Source organism: Castanea sativa, chromosome 3, assembly GCF_040712315.1.
Source record: "Castanea sativa cultivar Marrone di Chiusa Pesio chromosome 3, ASM4071231v1".
NCBI classification, from domain to species: Eukaryota; Viridiplantae; Streptophyta; class Magnoliopsida; order Fagales; family Fagaceae; genus Castanea; species Castanea sativa.
In genome coordinates this window covers 19054208-19073535 of record NC_134015.1, presented here as the reverse complement: position 1 = coordinate 19073535, position 19328 = coordinate 19054208, and the positions used below count along the sequence as shown (strand labels likewise).

Sequence of the window (19328 nt, the reverse complement as noted above, 5' to 3'; positions counted from 1 at the left end):
GTAAAATCCAAACACTCCAAACTTTAAGGATGTAATTTGTTATTTACCCTAAAGATAATTAATAATCCAAAAGATTTTTTAATTCCAACACTACCATCATGTTACTTCAACTATCACCGGTACATACACAAGTAGCAAAGACCAAAAGGGACTAAAGGTGTTTGGTAAGGGTATTTTTTATTAGAGTATTTAAGTTACATTGCTCATTTTAGGGTGTTTAAATACTGAATTTAGAAAACTTTTCTTACCAGTTTTCAGTTTTTAAACAACATTGTTTAATAACACTTTTGTAAAAAATATGCTGAAAATCATAAGGCCCACTTGATTAGACAAAACATAAACTAACTTGTCTCCTTTCAAATAAAAAAAATATTAAATTGTACTATATTTATCAACTTTTTAAAAATAAAACACATACATATCAAATATATAATTATGTAAGCAAAGCAATTAAAGCTTTGTTTACATTCATCAAACTTAGCGTAAACTGTGTTTCTAAAACCAAAAAAAACAAAAACAAAAACAAAAAAAGAAGAAGAAGGTGAACATATTCAATTTTCTTTAATTGAACAGAGAAAATGATTCCTAATAACTAATACTGGTAAAAAGTACAAATCCTATATTTCTTTTTCATTTTTTCCTTCAGCTGGGCAACTAGGGGGTTTTGAAACACCAACCAACTCTTCACAATCACATAAATGATCGCATCGTATAAAATCCAACCTAAGAAAATAATAATAATAACATGAGTTAAGACCTGACAACACAGTTTTCAAAAATATTACTCGTAAGCTGTGGAAGAAATCCATATACGTACGGAGTTGCATAATGAGAAAACGGCAGACAACACATACCATTTCCGCCACCACGATTTCTTTTTCTTGGTCAAGAGTGCAAGGTGTATCCCAAACAATGGATCATGTGCCACTACTAGCTAGAAAGAAAACATAGTTACAATCAAAAAATTAGATGTCAGAAACTTGGACAATTAAGATTCTTGAATAACATAAACAACAGCAACAGAAAATAGTACCCCACTCAAATCGACTAGCCATACATTATTTAACAAAAGAAATTATACTAAATATATGTTATTCCACTTCTAACAAAGTGGTCGTTCTCTTCTTTTATGAGGGAGATATTATAGGTTCAAAAGTTGAAACATAGGGAAGGAATATGACATGAATGGGAGAAAAAGTTATACCCTGAAAAGAATAAGAAAAAGACAAACACAATAGGAAACTGGTTTTTTACAAGTACATCCATTAGATCTTGACCTTAAGACTTCACCCTTTACCCAGCATTTGCAAGGAGAGAAGGTGCCATTGAGTTAAGACTCAAAGCTTAGGAAATATATCAATACATTGATATGAAGTGGCCGGGCTGAGAATGAATAAGTGTACTAGATATTTGGTCGCATTCGATATTACCAAATATTTTCTATTCATCATATTGCAAAACATATATCCAGTTCATTGCATCAAAACTACATGGCAAAAAATGTAACAAAATCCTAAGCATGTCATATTATTTTCTAACCCCAAACAAGCAACATAAATTCATTATATATAGTTCTTCGATATACTTTATTCCTGATTCATCAAATCGTCATTATGTTTATTAACAACTACATCAATATATTCATATCTAATAATATAGCCTTTCTCGACTAAAGAATCTCCATGGATTCACACCACAAATCTACAATTGAGTTCTAATTCCACAAGCGGTTATAGATACAAGTTTACATTCTCATTTTTCCACATCATCACATTCCGCCATATCAATGGCATTTAATAGAAAGGTAAGTTAACACATGACTCATGAGAAAAAAATAACTGGTTATAAGCCGAGTGGGATAGAAGAAAACTAAGACACACTAATCCAACTATAATAATAACAATAGTAATAAATTTCTCATGGTGCAACTTTTTTTTTTTTTTGAGAATGATCATGGTGCAACCTAGTGGTAGGAGAATTAGTATGTATGTGCCCTAGACCTAAACATCCTAAGTTTAATCCCACTAAATTCCAGGCACGTACGACTCAATGAATTATGAGGTCCAAGGAGAAAAATTTTAGTGAAAATTTTAATTCTATATATTAATTAAATATATTCATTTGATCTTTAATTTTATATAATTTTTTGTATTAAAATTGTTCTAGATGTAAAATTTTCAATTAAGTTTTTTGTATTTATGTTTTATTTAAATCTATTTCACAAGTTGTTAGGAAAATTTTATCAATAATTATTCAACACCCTCATGATAATTTTTGTCTAGGGTGGAGGCTAAAAGAAGATATGTTCCTAGTACAAAACACACAAAAAAAAAATTGTGGCTTATCAAGGGAATTGATTATAAACCCTAGCCAAAATCACCTTTCATAATAAATAAATAAATAAATATTGCCAAATCAAATGCTTCACTAATAATATAAAATCAGCGATAACAAACAACTGACCAAATTAATTGATGTATTGATTAGATGATAAAAGGAAATTATCCAAAGTGAATGTCATAGGTATAAATTTGTGTTTGAAAATTACAAAACTAATAATATGTAGGGCGATGAAATTATTGTATATGTGTGTGTGAGACTAGACAAATTTAGATGTTAAAATTTTCAAAACACCAAAATAGATAAATAATCAAAGAATAAGTTATTGAAACAATTCAAAATATATATAACTATTCAAAAGAGAAATGTAAGAAAAAAAAAATACACGAACCCATAAAGCAATAAATAATTTTACAATAATTTAAAAAAAAATATGATAATAATAAAATTAAGTTTAAATTGGACTTGTTAAAGAGAAAGAATTTCACTTTTTGTTAATTTTAGATTAAATAAAAATAATTTTATTTAAATATTATACTGTAAAAAATTGTGTAAAATTCAAGGGTTTTGGTTATACATATTACAGTATTAATATTCAGTCCCACCCTCCATTTAAAAAAAAAAACAAGGATTAACAATCAGTGCAACACTTTCTCTCGCTCTAAAACTCACTACCATACTAGGACTCTCTCTCTCTCTCTCTATTTCTGCAGAGCATACCTTTTTCCTTTTCCAACGACTGAGACTTTAACCTGGAAAATATATATATACACACGCATATACATATACATAGCGTGAGTGATAAGTGTTATACGGACGCTCACACACTTTTTGTATCTATCTTTTTTTGTTCAAAGAAAGACGGATACGAAAAGGGTGTGAGCGTCCTATCACTATCAATATCACAGCTTTGCTAAAAAAACCCAGAAATATATGCATATATATGATTGGTATTGTAACTATGCAACAAAAACACATCTAAAAACAGAAACACCAGTGAGGAGTGTATTGTTGTTGTTGTTGTTGTTGTTGTTGTTGTTGTTGTTGTTGTTTTAGATCGGTAAGTAGCAATGGCATCGGCTTTGGTGGGAGACGATCTCACCAGGTAGACGAGCAGCCGGAGAAGCTGGACTTCTGGGAGTTTCCGGGAAGTGTGGACAGCGGCGCCGGACGTGTTTAACCGGAGCGGTAGGCAAGAGGAGGACGAGGAAGAGTTGAGATGAGCAGCCATAGAGAGATTGCCTACCTATGATAGGCTGAGGAAAGGGATGCCGATGCTCACGCAAGTTCTTGCTAATGGCAAGGTTGTGCATGATGAAATGGACGTTACGAATCTTGGGATGCAAGATAAGAAGCTGTTGATGGAGAGTTTTCTTAAGGTTGCTGAGGAAGACAATGAGAAGTTCCTTAGAAGACTCAGAGACAGAACTGACAGGTAGTTTTTGTGTTTCTGTTTTTTTTTTTTTTTTTTTGGATTTGGTTTTGATTTTTGTGTGAATTAAGATTTTTGAGTTTGGTTTTAATGGCAGAGTTGGGATTGAGATTCCTAAGATTGAAGTTCGGTATGAACATGTGTCGGTGGCGGGAGATGTGTATGTTGGGAGTAGAGCACTTCCTACTCTGCTTAATGTTACTTTGAACACAATTGAGGTATTTTTATTTTTATTTTTTTGTTTTTTGGAAGTGAAATTGGATTCTGGTGTAGAGTTTTGTGAGAAACAGAGAGATATATTGTTGGGCTATTTTGCAATTACGACTAGAAGAATGAAATTTTTTTTTAAAAAAAAAAGTGTTTTTAAGTTATTGTTCTGATGATTCGGTTTGAAATCTTTGACAGTTTGTTTTATCTGGTTTAAAATTTTGTCACTAAGCTTTTGATAATTTTTTTTTTTTTTTGGCCATTTCAATTTGTAATGGATAACAGAGTACTCTCGGATTGGTTCACCTTGCTCCTTCGGAGTAGAGAAAAATCCAGATACTCAAAGATGTTAGTGGAATTGTTAAACCATCAAGGTATTTTTACGAAGTGCTACTTGATTTACTGTTTTTTCTTTTTTCTTTTTAATTTTTTTTTAGCCCTTTTTCCCAAATATGAAAGTGAATTTTCCAAGGTAATTCTTACTGGGTATATGGGCAAGATTCGTTAACTGGTTTTTCATGCCTTGTATATGGTGAAATAGCCTTTTTTGGGTTGATAGCTAGCTTTGTGTTTGTTGCTATTGTTCTTATTTTGATTTTCTGGGGTGAACTTTTAACTGATATGGCAATTCCAGGATGACCCTACTTCTGGGTCCTCCAGGTGCAGGGAAAACAACCTTGTTGCACGCACTTGCCGGGAAACTCGACAAGGATCTGAAGGTTTGTTTCCCATTCTATTGCTTTTATATGTGTCACAATTTGCATAATCCTTTGTGTCTAAGATTAAATTTTATGGCCTACTAATGAATGAGAGTTGTGTACAGGTGTCTGGGAAAGTCACCTACTGTGGTCATGAATTCCATGAATTTGTTCCTCAAAGAACCTGTGCTTATATTAGTCAACTTGATCTTCACCATGGAGAGATGACTGTGGGAGAGACACTGGATTTCTCAGGACGCTGTGTAGGGGTTGGCACAAGGTATGAGATGTTGGTGGAACTCTCAAGAAGAGAGAAAGAAGCAGGAATTAAGCCCGATCCTGAGATTGATGCATTCATGAAGAACACTGCAATGGCAGGCCAAAAGACTAGCTTGGTTACTGATTATATTCTCAAGGTTCGCTGACTCTATTTCATGTTGCTAAGTTTTTTAAAAAAATAATTAACAAGCAATTTAAAATAGCTGACCTTTAAGAATATTTAATATACTTGGGGTTCGTTTGGCAAACATTATTTTTGTCGACTTATTTTATTATTTAACTTATTTTTGCTACTATTTATGAGTCCCACTGCACTTTTTGGTACTATTCATAGGACCTACCTATTTCAGCTAACTTTTACTTTTATCTACTGTAATTTCAGCAAAAAATTTTCAATTTCAGCAAAATGAGCAGATTTCAAACAAACCCTTGGACTGGATATTTGTGCTGATATTATGGTTGGAGATGAAATGAGAAGGGGTATCTCTGGTGGACAAAAGAAGCGTGTGACAACTGGTACGTATTTTGGACAAGCTTAAGTTGTTTATCATGAAATTAGGAGTCATTAATCTTACACAAAAGAATAATGTATCCGGTTCACATTCTTGTTTCTAGTATGTAAGCATTTGTAATGATTCATTACCAATTTTGATTGTGTTATTATAACTTGGTGCAGGGGAGATGTTGGTCGGACCAGCAAAGGCTCTTGACAGTTCTACCACTTTTCAGATTTGCAAGTACATGAGGCAAATGGTTCATATTTCTCTTCTACAGCCAGCACCAGAGACATTTGATATTTTTGATGACATTATCTTACTTTCGGAAGGACAGTTTGATATTTTTCATGACATTATCTTACTTTCAGAAGGACAGGTAGTCTACCAAGGTCCAAGAGAAAATATCCTTGAGTTCTTTGAGCACGTGGGTTTCAAATGCCCCGATAGGAAAGGAGTTGCTGACTTTTTACAAGAAGTAACATCCAAGAGGGATCAAGAACAATATTGGTTCAAGAAGAACCACCCTTACAGATACATTTCAGTTTCTGAATTTGCCCAGGCCTTTGGCTCTTTTCACATTGGCCAACAGCTTGCAGCTGATCTTAGTGTTGCTTGTGATAAATCTAGAGCGCACCCAGCTGCACTGGTGACAGATAAGTATGGTATTTCAAATTGGGAACTATTCAGGGCTTGCTTTTCAAGGGAATGGCTGCTAATGAAGCGTAATTCTTTTGTGTATATATTCAAGACTACTCAGATAACAATCATGTCCGTAACTGCCAAGACAGTTTTCCTTAGGACAGAAATGCCAGTGGGAACTGTTGCAGATGGAGGAAAATTTTTTGGAGCGCTATTTTTTAGTCTGATTAATGTGATGTTCAATGGGATGGCTGAATTGGCAAGGACTGTTTTAGGCTTCCTGTCTTTTATAAACAAAGGGATTTCTTGTTCTATCCTGTCTGTTATACCCATTTGGGTCCTCAGGATCCCTCTATCATTCATGGAATTAGGAATATGGATCATTCTTACCTACTACAAAATTGGATTTTCTCCATCTGCCAGGTAAATAAGATTTTAAAATTTTGTCCCGGCAATTGATTTGACACTTAGTACTCACCAGTTGTTGGAATTGTATGTGTCAAACTCATGGGTTTATTAGTCTATGATTCTTTCATTGACACATTTCTTCCCTTATTACTTCAGGTTTTTCCGACAGTTCTTGGCATTCTTTGGCATACATCAAATGGCATTGTCCCTCTTTCGGTTCATTGCTGCAGTTGGAAACACAAGTTGTTGCAAATACGCTGGGTACCTTCACCTTGCTTTTGGTTTTTGTGCTTGGAGGATTCATCGTTGCCAAAAGTAATTCATCTCTTTCCAATCCAGCTGAAAGTATATTTCAATGTTGATTATTAGATTTAAAAAAATGACTCCTCTTTTCCTTTTTGGCCTGCAGATGACATTGAGCCATGGATGATATGGGGCTACTTTATTTCTCCTATGGTGTACGGACAAAATGCCATAGTGATGAATGAATTTCTTGATAAAAGATGAAGTGCGGTAAGATATCTTCGTAGTTTAATTTTTTTCATATGTAAATTTCAGATTTGCATTCACTTTCCATACTTGCATATGCAAATGAAAGCTCAAATTATGCATTTTCAACACCATAAGCCATCACGGAAATTTAACAAAATTTATCTATTGCAGTCCAATAATGACCCCAGATTTAATGCACCAACAGTTGGAATGGTCCTTCTCAAGTTTCTTTACCGAAGACTATTGGTTCTGGATTCGTATTGGAGCACTTTTTTGGATTTTCTCCTCTTCAATGTGTTATTTATTGCAGCATTGACTTACCTGAATCGTAAGTGATCTTATCTCGTTCCTACTCAGAGTTTCTTTTATAAGGAAATGAAATTTTAGAGTTGACAAATCCTTGTGTGAAAAATGAATATCAGCTCTGGGTGAGTCAAAAGCTGTCATTGCGGATGATGAAAATGACAAGATGAATAAATATTCATCCTCCACAGAACATGGAACAGAAGGTTTATCTTTGACCTTTCTCCTTCTATTTTCATGATTTCCTAATTTCAATGTTTTTACCGGTAGTTAGTCAAAATTAACTCATATAGTGGCAACAGTAATTCTATTTCAATTAGAGAGCTCAAAATTTAACATGTTGTTTTGTAACAACCAAAATATTATCTTGAAGAAGCTTGCATTAGCTTGATGGTTCATCACATCTCTGCACAAAATACAGTTCAGTATGCAACTATGAGATTAGAGAGCTGGTGGGTTTAATGCAATTACACAACATTAGAGATTAGAACAGCAGAAAACCTGATGCATTTTTCACAGATGGATTTCTACTTATTACTTATAAATAATGATGGTTTTTTACTTATTAGAACAGAAAAATATTTTAACTTGGAGAAATATTCCCAACTGCATCGATGAATTTTTGCCTTCTCCTAGAGACGGAAGATAATGCAAAAAATGGGCTAAAATATGCCACATGACTTTAAATTTTGAGAAGAAGAATCAACAAAAGAAACAAGCATGCATGCTTGTTTCAATGGTTAAATGAAGCCATCTTCATCTAGATGCCTGAACATTTATGAAACAATTACAGGTATCGATATGGCTGTGAGAACTTTTTCAGAAATTGTTGGTGCTTCATATAGTGCTTCAAAAAGGGGAATGGTTTTGCCCTTCCAACCCCTTTCACTTGCCTTTAACCATGTGAATTACTACGTGGGTATGCCTGCTGTAAGTAACCTATTTTTAAACATTTTATGTTCTGGTAAATTAGTTTTAGCTTTCATTCACATTGTTGAATATCAAATATCACTTTAAGTTCTTTTCAAACTTTTATTATACCTACCAAATGCTTATGTAAATTTTGGTCTTTCATACCAGGCAATGAAGACTCAAGGAGTTGAAGAAGATAGTCTTCAACTGCTACAAGATGTTAGTGGTGCTTTCAGACCAGGGATATTGACGGCACTTGTGGGTGTCAGTGGTGCTGGGAAGACAACCCTTATGGATGTGTTAGCTGGAAGAAAGACTGGTGGATGCATTGAAGGAACCATTAACATCTCTGGTTACCCTAACCCGAGCAAAGGTTGCTTGGTTCTTAGGGTCCCTAAGAACCAAGCAACCTTTGCTCGGGTTAGTGGTTACTGTGAACAGAATGACATTCATTCACCAAATGTCACTGTCTATGAATCTCTCCTATATTCAGCTTGGCTCCATTTCTCTTCAGATGTAAAGACACAAACAAGAAAGGTGTGTTGCATGGTCTTCTAGAATCATCTTTCTAGAAAGGTATTTTGCTAGCTATTTATTAATATCTATCTATGCCAGTCTGTCCCAGGAGTTACTAAGATTAGGGATGGTTATAATCCTGCCACATGGATGCTTGAAGTCACTGCGCCTTCAGTTGAGGCTCAACTTGATGGGGATTTTGCTGACATTTATGCCAATTCCTCACTTTATCTGTAAGTTATAATTATTTTGATAATAAATTTTTTCCTATATTCGCTGATTATTAGGTTTTGTGATTCTGATTTCTTTCAACACTCATTCAGGAGGAACCAGGAACTTATCAAAGAGCTAAGTACTCCAGTGCCAGGCTCCAACGACCTCTACTTCCCAACCAAATACTCTCAACCATTCAGTGTTCAGTGCAAAGCTTGTTTCTGGAAGCAACATTGGTCTTATTGGAGAAACCCTCAGTACAATGCCGTCCGGTTCTTCATGACAATAGCCATTGGTGCATTATTTGGTCTAATCTTCTGGAACAAAGGACAAAAGACGTAAGTCTTGAACTTTTTCTTGAATTGATTATTTTAGTTTTCTATCATTTAAAGGGTTGCATGAAATGTAGATTGGGATCTATTTGATTAAAGCACTAATGCTTAATCTTAATTTTCGTTGGAGCTTTTATCAGATGTCAACTCTAATTGTTTTTTTAACAGGGCCAAACAACAAGACTTGATGAATCTCTTGGGAGCCATGTATGCTACCGTGCTTTTCCTTGGAGCCTTAAATGCTTCTGCAGTGCAGTCTGTTGTTGCCATTAAGAGGACAGTTTTCTACCGTGAAAGAGCAGCTGGGATGTATTCTGCATTGCCTTATGCATTTTCTCAGGTAACTCATATGCAATTGTCTCTTTCTAGTAGGACTATAATTCCAAATTGACAACAGAATGTATCTTGCCATCAAGAAAACTTAATTTCTTTTTTGTTGAGAATCAAGAAATTTTAAATTGAAATATGTAATTCTATTACACAAGTACGCTATTTTATACTGGGCTAAAGCACTATCCTATGCAGGTGGCCATGGAGACGATTTATAATGCAATTCAAACTCTTGCTTACACTCTTCTCCTTTACTCTATGATCGGGTTTGAGTGGAAGGCAACAAAGTTCCTGTGGTTCTACTACTACATATTTACATGCTTTGTCTACTTCACATTGTACGGGATGATGGTTGTTGCACTGACGCCAGGCCACCAAATCGCTGCCATTTGTATGTCATTCTTCCTCAGTTTCTGGAATTTGTTCTCCGGTTTCCTCCTTCCCAGGCCGGTAAGTTATTCTAACTCAATATATGTTAAATTCAAAAACTTGGTTATGTCATTATAATCTACTCTCTCTTTGCATACAAAACTCACTATTGCCTACACATTACAGCAAATCCCAATATGGTGGAGGTGGTACTACTGGGCTTCTCCTGTGGCTTGGACACTACATGGTCTTGTAACCTCTCAAGTTGGTGACAAAAATGCTTCGCTTGAGATACCTGAAGCAGGTAACGTGCCATTGAAGGTGTACCTCAAAGTAAGCTTGGGTTTCGAATATGACTTCCTTTCAGCTGTTGCAGTGGCTCATCTTGGCTTTCTTCTCCTCTTCTTCTTTGTGTTTGCCTTTTTTTTTTTTATATCTATCCTTTTCAACAACGGTAAAAATACTCTGGCTGCACATATTGTCAAAGAATATCATTTTAAACATATAAATATGGTATGTCTATTGCAAACATGAATGTATTATTTTATTGATGTTGTAAGGATACAATTTGTGCCTAAGCCCAAAACAGGAAGGGAATAGACCCAAAGAGCCCAATACAATGAATTTGTAGAAAGTGGGTTTGAAATTGGGGTTCTAATGAATTTGTCTATCAATTGCCATGGGCCAAGATGACCAAAAAATAAAGATGATACAAACTTATATAAGCAAAATCGTCATCGAACTCAATCCGAGAAGGCTAATTCTTCTGTATATCTCACTAAAAGAAAGATTACAAATATTGTTCTTTGGTCTACAGTGTTTTTTCTCCTTCCCCTTCGATCCCCTTATTCTGGGGGTTTCCTCTACCTTTTATATCATTATTCCTCCTCTCTCTAACCTCCACATACGGATCAGCTTGTTTGTTTGGATACTTGTCCCATCAATCCCTTCCTGAAACCTTTGGAAACAGCTGTAAGGCTAAGTCATGCTACTCAAACATCATTTCTTCATTAATGCGGTCAGAGAGTTAGCTGTAGGGCAATTAATGCAGTGGTAGCAGCTTTCCCTTTAAATATTTCATGGTTTTCTTTTGTCCTATTCTCTGGTGGTGCATATCCTTATCAACAGAGTCTCATGGGATGTTGCCTCTAGACGGCAAACAATCCATTCTGACCTCCGCTTAGCTGAGCTAAGGAAGTATTCCTCCTCGGACCACCTTCTCGGATGATCATAATCAGACTTTACCTCCCTATATACCAACACGGACCCTTAGCAAGATATTTATCCATCCTCGGACTGCTTAACATCCTCAGATTGGGCCTCCGGCCCAATATGTATATAAATACATACTCCTGGACCTATCTCCCCCACAAATGTAATCACTCATGTTGAAATTAGAATTTCATTTATCTTGATTATTTACAAATGTAGATTGAAGCTGAATCATTGATCCATTTATCCGAAGGAAAAGTCACAAAAGCTTGTGGAGAAAACCTAGTCCATGACAGCTTTATATTTTTTCTATGGTTTATTTCTTTTCATACTGTTTGAAAAATTCTATAAAACAATTATAGATCATCAAGATTTATTGATTTAGATTAACAAACCTTCAGTTTCCTCCTCTAACTATTCTTTTCTTTTTGCAAATGCTAATAGATTGTGAGGATGCTTATAAGTTACACTTTTCATTTTTTGAGTTTTAGTAATAAGAAGCTATTCTCACATTCAAAATATTCTCCTGACTCTTCTAGATATTTTTCTCATTTTTTTCAATATTTTATTACATAAAAAGTTTATAAAAGTATTTTCTATTAACAAAATCCATTAATTAATTCAACTGAAACAAAGTGTAACTAATCTAACTATACTTGAATAATCTCTCTACTATGATCTGTTACAAAGTAATTAACTTACAAAACTTACTTATACTAACTAATCTAATTAACTATGTGTTTTTAAATGTGAACATATTCATTCATCTTTAATTGAATAGAGAAAATGATTCGTAATAATCAACAAGCTTGTGGCAAAAAGTACCAATCCTATATATTTTGTTTATCCTATATATTTTGTTTTTTCTATTAGTTGGGCAATTAGGGGGTGTTTCTTCTTCTTCTTCTTCTTCTTTTTGCGAAATAAATACTTTATTGATATTCATCAGAGTACTAAAGAAGGGAGGGCCAAGAACCATCTCTCTCCACAACTTAAACAACCAGGAGAGGGACACTAGAGATGGGTACTAGCCCTCCCTAATTTACAAAAGCAACCCATTGGGCTAAAAAATGGGCTGGAGCATTGCCCTCTCTGTACATAAAAGAAAAAGAAAACGCATTAAAAACACTTAACAAGATCCAAAATATCTACAAACAGCTCTGCAATACTCCAAAGAGGCTTCATTCCTGCATTTCCCAATGTATCTATCACATTCCAAGCATTCCCTTCCACAATAATTTTTGAAAATCCTTTATCAATGGCTTTCCTGAGGGCACAAAGTGCTACCTTTGCTTCCCCCACTAGAGGACTACCCAGTCCAACTTGTTCAATCCAAGCAAAATCAAATCTCATTTATCATCTATGCCCACAATAGCTAGAGAAGTTTTCTCTTCTCTTATAGCAGCATCAAAATTCAGCTTAACCCACCCATTTGGGGGAGGCTTCCAGATTGTTTTCCTCATAGGACAATGTCGCTTGTCTTTCCAAGCTTGCTTTTGTTCTTCATAGGATCTCAATATTTGTCTAGAAAGCTCCAAAGAATTGGAACACTTTCCTTCAAATCTAGTTTTGTTCCTTGTCATCCAAATTTGGTCACATACTATTAAAGCATAAAACTGGAAACACTTTTCTTCAAAATCATCTAAGCCAAGGAGGGCTCTAGAATTTAGAATTATCTTTATCCAATCATATGTAGAGACGTTACCCATATTCTAAAGAATAAAAGGCCAAGGAGCTAGGAGCTAGATTTGAGATGCCCAGTCATATTGAAGGAAAATATGTTCAAGAGTTTCCACGGCATTTTTGCACAAAATACAATCAATGGAAGGAATGGGAAACTTGTTGTTTATAGCTACACAAGTTGGAAGAATTCCCCATGCTAGTTTCCAAAACAAGTGTTTGAGTCTTGCATTTGCTTTGAGCTTCCATAGTTCTTTCCAATCATTACTATTTAGGTGTTGGTGGGGAGTTCGTGCTGCTAACCTTAGAGAGTTGTATGCAGATATGACTGAAAACTCCCTTGATGAAGAGAGAAACCAGAATACTTGATCTTGGGAGACTTGGTGTGATAGATAAATACTAAGAATTCTATTTACCGATTCTGGGATAAAAAGTTCAGCTAACTTGCCTCTATCCCATTTGCAAGTATCTTGGTCTATGAGATTGGCCACCAAATGCTCACTTAGAACAACTCCACTCTTTACTTTGGGAGTGAAATCAGGCTCTTCAGTGACCCAAGGATCATCCAATATCCAAGTGTTTCACCCATTCCCAATTCTATTACAACCCCATTTTTACCACATCTCTACAGCCAAAGATACTCTGAGATGACCAAGAGATGGATTTAGTCATTGGCATCTTCATTAAATTCTTACCCCTCACATATCTCTTCTAAAACATCTTTACCCATAGCTTCTCTAATCTCTACATTACTAGCCTCCTCCCAAGGTAATTTAGCTACAAGAGCTTGATTCATATCCTCTGTTTTCTTTATGCCGAGACCCCCTAATGCTTTTGGAGAGCATATAGAATCTCAGCTCTTAAGATAGAGCCCATGTTTTTTCTCATCACTAAAACCCCACCAAAAATTGCGATTGAGGGAATCAAGTTTATCACATACCTTTCTGGGGAGAAGTAGAGACGAGGCTTGATAGGAGGGCATGGCTACTGCCACTAAGGATATTAGAGTGGATCCTCCCACTTGGAAAAGTGTTTTCATTTTTCAACCTTGAAGTTTTTGTTATCCTTTTTCTATGATTTCCTTTGTTGCGGCCTTTTTTTCTCTTCCTGAAGCCATTGAAAAGCCTGGATACATCCCTTTTTTGTTTGAGGTATTAATACCTATCATATTGGCCAGCCACCTTTTATAAGCATGAGGCATATTTTTGTTAAATATGATTATAGATTTGAAAATTTTTATTTTTTGTCCCTACCACTTTTCAAAAGTGTCTAGACAAATTTTGACTTGATTCATATTCTCCACATTTGCTTGGACAAAGATGAATAAATCATCTGCAAATTGCAAGTGGGTAATGGGAGTCAAGTCTCTCGCCAATTTAAACCCATTGATTTTGTTTGACGTGGCCTCTCTTTCTATAAGTTTTGATAGAACTTCTGATGCAAGAACAAAAAGGAAGGGAGAAAGGGGATCATCTTGTCTTAGTCCTCTTTGAGGTTTGAAAAACCCAAAGGGACTACCATAGATTAAGACAAAGAAAGAGGCAATGGTAACACACTACATCATCCATTGAATCCAGATCTCAAGATAGCCAAATTTTGCCAACACCTTCTTGAGAAAGGGACACTCTATTCTGTCATACGCCTTCTCCATATCAATTTTAAGTCTCATTTAGCCTGTTTTCTCTCTCTCCCATCTCATTTATAATTTCTTGAGCCAAAAAGGTATTTTCTTGAATTTTCCTCCGAGGAACAAAAGCCATTTGCCAAGGTGAGATCAATTTGTGTAGAACCTTTTTTATTCTATTTGCCAAAAGTTTTGAGATAATCTTATAAAGAACATTGTACAAACTTATTGGCCTAAATTGGCTCACCAATGCTGCATTACACCCTTTAGGGATCAAGACAAAAGTGTGGTTGATTTCCTTAAGAATGTATCCCTTTCTAAAGAAACTGCTTACTGCTTCTACAATTTCACCCTCTATAACATTCCAATAAAATTTATAGAAGTGAGCCAACATACCATCAGGCCCTGGGGCCTTATGTGAGCCAGGCTGAAAACAACATCCTTTATCTCTTCAACTGATGGCATACAAGCAAGCATCTCCACCTCCTCTTCTAACAAACTTGGAGATATAAGATTATCCAAGTTATCTGGAACAGAGGGGTAGGATGTAGAGAAAAAGGCAAACAGTGTACAGTTACTCTTAAGCTAATGGTAGAAATCCATATACGGAGTTGCATAATGAGAAAAAGGCAAACAATATACAATTTTCGCCACCAGGGTTTCTTTTTCTTGGTCAAGAGTGCAAGTTTCCCAAACAATTGATCATGCGCCACTATCAGAAAGAAAACACAGAGACAATCAAAATTAGAAGTCAAAGACTTGGACAATTAAGATCCTTGAAAAGCATATACAGCAGCAACAAAAAGTAGTACCCCACTCAAATCAACTAAGCCATACATTATTTAACAAAAAAAGAAATCACACTAAATAAATTATAAATAACTGTTATTCCACTTGTAGTAAAGTGGTCTTTCTCTTCCTTTATGAGGGAGATATTATAAGTTCAAAATTTGAAACATAGGGAAGAAATGTGATATGGGAGAAAATGGTTAGCCTAAAAAGAATAAGAAAAAGATGACACAATAGGAAACTTTTTTTTTTTTCTATAAAGATAGGAACATGATTGAAAAGTTACATGTGTACCCAATAGATCTTGAACCTAAAACCTTACCCTCCACCTAGCATTTGTAAGGAGGGAAGATGTCAATTGAGTTAGGGCTCAAAGCTTAGGAAATATTGAAGAAGAATGAGAATGAATGAATGTACTAGATATTTGGTTGCATTTAAGGTGACCAAATATTTTCTATTAATCATATTGCAAAACATATATCCAGTTCATTGCATCAAAACTACAAGGCAGAAAGTGTAACAAAATCCTAAACATGTCACGTTATTTTCTAACCCAAACAAGCAACGTAAACTCATTATATATGGTTTATCGATATACTTTATTCCCCATTGATCGAATCGTCATTATGTTTCTTAATTAACAACTACATCAGTATATTCATATCTAATAATATAGCTTTTCTCGACTAAAGAATCTCCATGAATACACACCACAAATCAGCAATTGAGTTCCCATTCCACAAGGTTATAGAAACTAGTTGACATTCTTATTTTTCCCCATCAGCACATTCTGCCATATTAATGGCAGATAATAGAAAGGTAATGAAGAGTTTACGAACTCATGAGGGAAAAAATCCTAATTATAAGCTGAGGGAGATAGAAGAAAACTGAGACACACTAATCCAACTATAATAATAACAATAATAATAAACTTGTCATGGTGCAACCTAGTGGTTGGAGGGTTAGTATGTGCTCTAGACCTAGATATTATAGATTTAATCCCCACTAAATTCCAGGCATGGTCGGCTCAATGGATAGGCAATATATTTTAGTGGAATTTTTAATTCTAAATATTATAATTAAATGCGACTATTTATTTGACTTTCTATTTTATATAATTTTTTGTATTAAAATTGTTCTTGTTTTTTGAGACATAAAATTGCTTATTAAGTTTTTATACTTATGTTTTATTGACGTCTCTTTCACAAGTTGTTAAGAAAATTTCATCTATTGACATGCTCATAATAATTTTTGTACACGGGTTGAAGCTGAAAGAAGATATGTTCCTAGTGCAAAACACAAAACAAATTTCTGGATTTGGTGGCTTATCAGGGGAACTAATTACAAACCCAAACCAAAATCTTCTTTTATAATAAATAAATATTGCCAAAACAATTGCTTCTCCAATAATATAAAATCAGAGATCAAACACAAGTTACACAACTAACAAAATTAATATATAGGACAATGAAACAAGAAAGATGATAAACGTACCCACTACTTTTTTACTTGGTCTTTGCAATTGCATCGTGGCAGATTGGCAGCAAGAGAGAGAGAGAGAGAGAGAGAGAGAGAGAGAGAGAGAGAGAGAGCGCGTGAATAACAAAAACAACACAACACTACACTATCAAAAATCACAACAAAAGGGAAGGGTCTATTGAATTCTGTTCAAGTAGTTCTAGTACCGTATAAATTGTCACAATTTTTATCACAACTATCTTAGTTAGACTGTGATTGATTATTTGTCACTTTCACATTTACTCACCACTCACAATCTACCACATAAACAATTGTAGCACAAATTATGACATTTTATGTGGTCTTAATTTTTTTTTTTTTTTTTATTCTATTCATGACCACGTTCTCCTAGACTCCTACTACTAGTAGCAGTAGTACTCTCACAAGGAAAAAATAAAATAAAAGGATTCTTACACTACGGCCTCCAATCCAACTTTTTAAAGGAGTATTATTAATTTAATGTGCTATCTTTAAGTGTAAAAAAAAGTACAATTCTAATTTTGTTATTCATTTTTTTTTTAGAAGTACAATTTTTAAACTACCCTCGTTGATTTAAACTCTAGTAAAAGAATGATATTGGCTTTTTAAATAAAGTAAATGGTAAATTAGAAAATTTACTTAATTTAACTCTTATTCTCAAAATCTCATAATGTACATATATTTAGGAATTTCTCTCATAATTGGAGTGATGGTGCTTGGTGCTTATATAGACTTTCTGCTTGCCATTATTCCCTATTTCGTGGAAGGTGTCATGTCATGGCTATAGTTACATGCATATCTCTTAAAATTCTTGCCCATGTTTAGGGAAAGTGGATTGAACGTGATGTGGATATCGGCCTTATGTGTCCCTAGGATCGTGCCTTTCCAATTTGAGGATAGTCGCCCTTCTTTACCACGTCCATAAATAACATTGGATTAACAAGTTAGGAAAAAAAAATTAATGCATAGAATTAAATGCGACTACTGATTAACACATGATAATCAATTTATACTTTGAAATAAATTCAAAAGTTTAATAATGTGGAAGGCTAAATTAAGATAATCTTTCAAAGAATGCACTACTTGGTAAAAGTTTAGACCCACCATAGTTAAAGTTCCTGTTTATATATAATTCGGACATGAGCTTATATAATATATCTATTGTGAACATTATTGTGACAATGACTACATAACTCATTTTTATATAATTTCATAATTCTAATATAATCTACCAGAGGTCTTATAATTTCACATGCATGACATTTTTGTATTTATATAGGTTTTAGTTGCAATTTGCATTCTGTTGCATTTAGAGAATAGAAACTGTAAGTGCACAATTGCGTCTAAACCCAAAAACACACGTGGGCTCAGGCCCAATGAGCCTTAAACAATGAAATTTGTAGAGGGTGGGCTCGCAATCTAGTTTAGTGATATTTGAAACTTGATGAACAGGCTAAAATATTACAGTGTTTGCAAATAATAGACAAACAGGGCAAAATAAACTTCCTCGGACGTAAGCCGAGAACAAATTATATATTATTTCTCTTCTTTCTCTCAAATGTCACAGTTCTTAATATTTGTCTCTCCCTCTTTCTTTGCCCTCTTTCCTCCTTAAATACTTCTTCTTCTTCCCTCTTTATCCATGTGTAACACAAATCACCCTATTAGACACCTGTCACATCCACCCCCCTCTGGAAGTCTTTAAATTATAGCAAGAAGGCTGACTTCTACTATTCAGGGGTCACTCCCCCATTAATGCGGCCAGAGAGGTAGGTGCAGGGTCTTTAATGTAGAGGTAGCAACCTTTTTCTAAGATATTTCTCTCACACCGTTGCGTCTAGAGGGTGCTTAAATCCCCCTCTTAACCAACGGTTTTTCCAGAACTCTGCCTTGATCTTTTTGGCGAATTCCAGGGTCATCGTGGGTTTATCCGAGGAGATATTCGTCCTCGGACGAATCCTCAAACTCTTGACTCATGGGCCGACTTACAGTTCTAGGAGGCTTTTAGTCTAAAATAAACTAGCGCCCATCAACAAAGCCCAAGGCTCAAACACTTACTTAGGTCCTTTTAGTCCCCACAGAAACTTATTGAGGGCTTGAATTAAAATGATTAAAAAATTAAAAATTTTAGGGTTTAAATTGAAACCACTTCAAATTATTGGAGAATTGTGTGATTTATTTAAGTAGGTTAATCATTTGACACAATTAGAGACTTAGAGTAGCAATATAGCCAAATGCCATTTGGTACAACCAGAGCAGGGATGGCTCAAGGCCTAGGGGCCTAAGGCCCCCTATGCCCCAGTCTTATAAAATTGACTCTAGGGCTCCCGAAATGTAAAATAATATCAAGACTTGTAGGATGACATTTTTTTTTTTTTTAAAGAAAGAAAGAGTGAGTTTTGCATTCTTTCCCCTCCAAGAATGCTTTGAAAATATTGCCTCAATAAAAATCCATATCAGTTAAAACCCCAAAATTGTTTTATAAAAGAAAATTGCTATGAGCGTGTTGATTAAATGGCTGAGATAAGAAATGGATGAGATAAGAAATGGAAATAGAAC

At 34.8% G+C, this 19328-nt stretch overlaps 1 pseudogene; it reads left to right on the top strand.

The window, feature by feature from the left end:
- Nucleotides 1–3410: 3410 nt before the first annotated feature.
- Nucleotides 3411–10501, top strand: LOC142628632 (pleiotropic drug resistance protein 2-like; annotated as a pseudogene).
- The last annotated feature ends 8827 nt before the right edge of the window (nt 10502–19328 follow it).